Source organism: Pundamilia nyererei, unplaced genomic scaffold (genome assembly GCF_000239375.1).
Source record: "Pundamilia nyererei isolate P.nyererei 1_Seehausen unplaced genomic scaffold, PunNye1.0 scaffold00167, whole genome shotgun sequence".
In the NCBI taxonomy this organism is placed as follows: Eukaryota; Metazoa; Chordata; class Actinopteri; order Cichliformes; family Cichlidae; genus Pundamilia; species Pundamilia nyererei.
In genome coordinates, this window is record NW_005187568.1 from 1,331,535 (window position 1) to 1,337,858 (window position 6,324).

Below are 6,324 nucleotides of genomic sequence, written 5' to 3' on the forward strand. Positions count from 1 at the left end.
TCCATGCAGTCGCGCAGGGGTGCGTTCTGAATAAAAAAAATTTCGCGAGGGGCGGGGTTTGGCCTCCTGGCATTCCGAGGACTGTAGCCTAATCGTGGTAACACCATGCTGCATTCACGTTATAACGAAAGGTAGGAAATACAGGAGCCTAGAAAAAGCAGGAGCCAGTCCATTTAATTCAGTTTTATTTATACACCGCCGAATTATAACAACAGTCGCCTCAAGGCGCTTTATATTCTACAATAATACATATAGTCTGAGTCCTGACTAATATTTCTGAACAGAGCAGAGGAGAAAATTGTGTAAGGATTTATGAGGGTTTGTGTTTTGAAAATAGATCTACAAAAACATACTGTTACTTCCAGCTTTGTACTTAGTAATTTGGTAATAGGTTAAACTTTCATTCGCTGAAGAGGAATAATCACAGGTATAATCAGACAAGCCAGCAATCGGAGTTTTTAAATAGTAAAATGGCCGAATACTCGAATACATGATATCCCGCATTTGTTAATCTCTGTTCGTGACTGGCTCAGCCCTATTCTCCTGAAATAAATATCAACAAACCTTCAGCAAACCTAAACCACTCTTTGTTAATGGTGTCAATTTTCACAGTTCCTACTACAACATTTCTGCGGCGTTTTTACAATAAAAATCCTAAATTACGTGAACACAGCGTCAATTTACAAGGACCTAAATGCAACCCCACTCCCCACGCACACATATCAGTCCGCGCTGTGTACATTCTAGTTTTGTTACAGACGTATAGGAGTTCGTAACCATAGCAACATGCCAACGTGAACCGTGTACTGCTGAGGAACTATGTTTTCCGGCGGAGTGGAAAGCTAAAGCAACGTCGGGATTCGAATGCTCTTCCTACGCTTCATGGTTTCTCGAGGCACTTGGCACAGCCAGCACCGGCACCTTTAATGTCGCACAGTTATTAACCAACTGGAGTAGTTTTCGTCCGCGTGTTGTGTTAAAGCGAGAGAAAAGAAAACAGACTTCCTGACGGAGCCGCAGCACACGCCACCAGTGAAAGGGTTAAAGCGGGGAACTGCTGGACCACACATGTTGGAAGAAGCTGAGTACTGACCTAACCAGTTTAGATCAACCGGAGCTCCATTTAGTCAAGGACAGGCCAAACTAATGGAGTTGACAAGGATTAGCGCAATGAATGAAACCATAAAAGGTCAAAAATAATTCCTATGCAGCTTCCTCAGCGGGGGATTTTAGTGTCAGCGTGTCCGGGACAATTATCTTTAACGAAATTCAACGCGCCAGGAGGCTGCTCCAAATTATTTAGATATTTTTCTGATGTTAGGCCTGCTGTTTGGAACCTCTGTAGGTAAATAAATCAAACGTCATTCGTTTTTTCCGGAGTCTCCTCTCACAGCCGCTTCCAGGACTTAATCACAGAGGTTGTGTAGGGTTAACTCTTTGAAATGAACACCTCTCTGTCCCTGGTTGTTCTCTCAAACACCACAAATAATTGTTTTGGGGGAACAGTTTCTCCGAGGCCTGCATGTCCAACACAGTGTATTTCAGGCCCACCAGCACTAAATAAATGGTCTATTAATTAATTTCATTTTATTGAATCTTCTGGTGTTTGGGGGGGGGGAGAAAGAAATGATGAGTGAGAGCAATATTGTTAATATTGCCTGTGTCAATGAGTTAAAGAATAAAGCAGAGCAAATGATTCTTGATTGAAATGAATCATCTCACAAATTGTTGACTCCATTTTATTTATATAGCTCCAAATCACAACAGCTGCTGCTTCAGATATACTGTGACAGTACATCTTAGTTTATTTGTGGTAATTGTTTAGCAGTCATGTCATTGTGAAGCTGCACCCTGAAGATCGCATTTGCTCCCTTATCATGGGACTGCAAAAAAAGGACTAACTAATATATTCTATTACAAAAAAAACCTAAACTCAGTAGGACTTTGATTGAACTAAATTGTTTTCATCTGTACCATGTCTTATTTGTCCTTCGCTCATTTTTCTCCACCAAAAGTACTGCATGTATGTAATCTTTAATTCGGCATGAGCACACATTTTGAACAGTATTTGTTTGTCATCAGGCTTTATGTAGTGGACATTTGTTTCCTATCTGAAGTGATTACAAGATTCAGTCTGGTTTTCAGCCAGCTTATGTGTTTTGTAGGAAGAAATCGTTAAATTAATAAAATTACTTTTTAATGTCACTCCTCTGATTGCCAAGACTCCGGAAAAGAATTTTCAGAAGCCAAAAATCCTACATTCTCATAGCACACAGGAATTATGGATTACTGTTCGGGTACTTATCATGGTCAGTGAAGATGTAACAGTAACTCGAGCCCTTAGCTAAATGTAGCTGAGCAAATACGAATACATTTCACAAACGTGAAAATCCCATGACATTATGTGCACTTATTTTTTTGTAGACAGTGAAATTAAAAGAACATAAAAAATGTTAAAGTCCTGCATTCAAAACTGGAATAAAAATATATTTTTAAAAAAATGTGTAAAAACTCAAAAAAAGTGTCCAAAATAATGTAGTATATATGCATATCACGTGTTAGCTGCTTGAGATTGTTTTCTTTAACTGAGGTTTTTGAATAGTTTATTTGTTACTACTATTATTTATTTACAATAGACAGCAGGACAGCGCTCTCCATTACCATAATCAAAAGACCAAATGAATATATTTTGGAAGAACGGTATATCATTCCTCCAACGGAGTTCCAGAGAATTACAAAATTATTTGTAAGGCTCACTGAATCTGTACTGGCAGAATGTGGTGGCTCAACACCTTTAATTTGTCACTCATCTTATTTCATAAAATGAAACAGATATTGTAAAGTAACTGTGGACTAAATGTACAAGAGCAATGCAAAAGTAAGGCTTTAGATTATCTTCCCTCTGATGACAGATGTTGTTGTAGATTTATGTTTACATTTATTTGTATTTTAAAACTAAGTCTTTAGAGGTGAATGAAGGATAACAGGAACGCATGTGAAAGAACAGGGAATGGGGCTTGGAAGGCAGTGGGCAAGCAGCTAGGTACTTGGTCATGAAGGATGATGAAAGTATCAGTGGCGGTCAGTAGATGGCTGATGAGCAGGCTGGATGACACTGGGGAGTCTGAGAAGTAGGGAGAACCATGGTTAATACAGTGAAGATCCCACAGAAACAATCAGACTTCACCAGGTCTAGTGATTGAGGAAAATACTTTAACTTCCAGTGATGGTTTATAAAAAGAACAAGAAAGAAACATGTCTTATGCAAAAAAAAAGAAAAAAAAATGAGCTATAAGTTGCTGAAAATAATTCTTTAAACTGAATAGAAAGTATAAATAGAGGTTTACAGGTTTGTACTATGTGTATTGTGCAGTAACAAATTTCAGTGTTGTTTTAAAGTAACTAGGTTTTATGAGACATAAGCTATTAAAGATTTAAGAGCAAATAAGAATAGAATAGAAAGAATAAATCAACACAATAAACAGTGTTTATTAACAAATAACAAAATAGTGCTTCTTTATTTGTGAACTGTAACTTATATTTGGTTTGGATCTGGAGTGACATTAAACAGAAGTGTGGGAAGAGGGTGCCATTTAAATTAAAATGTTTATACATTTTAAATGTACTGCATGATACCATCTTGGTATAGTTTACTTTTGGCATAATAAACATGGGTAAATCCGCATGAAAGTATTAAGGAAGGCTCTAGTTTATTGTGAATTAAAGTGGTCATGGACTCACAGAGATCGTAACAACTGCTCTGCGACCAGACCTCGTCCTTTGGTCTAACTCCCCAAAACATGCGCATGTCATTGAGCTGACGGTACCACAGGAGGAAGCAATTGAGGAAACATTAGAGCGTAAGAAGCTGCGGTATGCCAACTTGGCAGCTGAGGCAGAGGACAGAGGCTGCTTTGTTGCCAGTACAACAGCAAAACTGCTTAGAGAGATTGGGATCAGAAGACAGGTGCAACGGCAGGCTATAAGAAAATTAGCTAACACTGCTGAGAGGACCAGTCACTGGCTATGGTTAAAAAGGACTGACATCACTTGGGTAGCTAAGGCAGTCAGCTAACTGTGAAAGAAAAGAAAATATTCAACTCTTCTTCCTTCTGCTCTTCTTCTCTTTTCTGGGAGGCAGTGGGGAGGTAGAGCTTACAGCCCGATCCGGCGGGTAGGTGTGGGAAGCCAGATCGGGCGCCCCCCTTCCGGCTCTCCTTTCTGCTCTTTCCTATCTTGTCCCTTTTGTCCGTGTTGGGGAATAACAGAATACATGTACTGCCGTTACATATTTAAAATACAAATATGAGCATTCCGTTACAGTTACCGTTTTAAAGGGTGGTATTCAGAATACAGTTACTTTGTTGAAATAAATGGATTACACGGTGGTCTCCTCCTGTTTCATATGTTAGGCTATGCCCTCTCTATTTTTGGTAATTCCACACCAGTGGAAACCCAAACATGCGGCCCACATAATGACGTGAAGAAATATTTAAAAAAAATAATTTAATATGAAGGCAATAGGCAGAGTGTTACAGGCATAGCCCTAAAGAATGTAGCCTCATGGGCAGTGTAATCCGTGCTGCAGGGAGAATGGACTGCCATCCCCCTTATGTTTCTGTTAGCGCCAGGGAGTGAGAAAAAGGAGAGTCGAAAAGTACGAGCTGTCACTGAGCAGAAAGGGGACATAGAAGCATGTAAATATAATAATAACCACTCCAGCCAAAAAGAGTGCCTGACGAGCCCAGTTGTAAGTAAGCTATTAAGACTCGACTGTACACTGTGTTCGTGTTTTCCTCCGAAACAATAAGCTCCGCTGGGTCAACTTTGCTCTCTCTGTCTCTCGCTAGCAAAGTTGACCCAGACAACAAAGTAAGGCTAGTTTTCAGTTACGAGCCCGACACGGAACCCGATGTATTAGCCAGAGGTCCCGCGGACTTGTTTTATATACTCGCGGAATAGTTTTCTATACGAAATCGCTGCAATCGCTATATTAAGATTTAAATATCTAGTTCAGATTGGTATGGCGAGGAACCTTCAGTAATAGTAATAAATCACACAGGAATAGTACATTCATGTAGTTGCAAATAGCATGATAATACAGTGGCTTGCAAAAGTATTCAGCCCCCTTGAAGTTTTCCACATTTGCTTTCACACACAGCCACAAACATGAATCAATTTTATTGGAATCCCACATGGAAGACCAATACAAAGTGGTGTACACTTGAGAAGTGGAACAAAAATCATACCTAACCCCATGCTCTGGGGGTGCTTCTCTTCAGCAGGGATAGGGAAGCTGGTCAGAGTTAATGGGAAGATGGATGGAGCCAAATACAGGGCAATCTTGGAAGAAAACCTCTTGGAGTCTGCAAAAGACTTGAGACTGGGGCGGATGTTCACCTTCTAGCAGGACAATGACCCTAAACATAAAGCCAGGGCAACAATGGAATGGTTCAAAACAAAACATATCCATGTGTTAGAATGGCCCAGTCAAAGTCCAGATCTAAATCCAATCAAGAATCTGTGGCAAGATCTGAAAACTGCTGTTCACAAACACTATCCATCTAATCTGACTGAGCTGGAGCTGTTTTGTAAAGAAGAATGGGCAAGGATTTCAGTCTCTAGATGTGCAAAGCTGGTAGAGACATACCCTAAAACAGTGGTCCCCAACCCCCGGGCCTCGGACCGGTACCGGTCCGTGAGTCGTTTGGTGCCGGGCCGCAAGAGTTGAGGCTCAGGTGTGAAATGTATGGTTTTCAGGGTTTTTATCGTTTTTCAGCGTTATTTTTTTATCGTTTTTATCGTTAACTCGGTTTTCCTGGGTCTTTTCACGTGTGTTATGAATAAATCTTTTTTTCGGTACCGGTACTAGTTTTATTTTGTTGTATTTATCCGCCACACCTTAAAGGCCAGTCCGTGAAAATATTGTTGGGCATAAATCGGGTCCGTGGCGCAAAAAAGGTTGGGGACCACTGCCCTAAAAGACTGGCAGCTGTAATTGCAGCAAAAGGTGGTTCTACAAAGTATTGACTCAGGGGGCTGAATAATTACGCACACCCCACTTTTCAGTTATTTATTTGTAAAAAATGTTTGGAATCATGTATGATTTTCGTTCCACTTCTCAAGTGTACACCACTTTGTAGTGGTCTTTCACGTGGAATTCCATTAAAATTGATTCATGTTTGTGGCTGTAATGTGACAAAATGTTGAAAAGTTCAAGGGGGCCGAATACTTTTAAAGAGATCTCCGATGTTGTTCCCGGGATCTGCTGGAGCCACTCGCCTAGCTTGGGAGTCACCGCACCTAGTGCTCCGATTACCACGG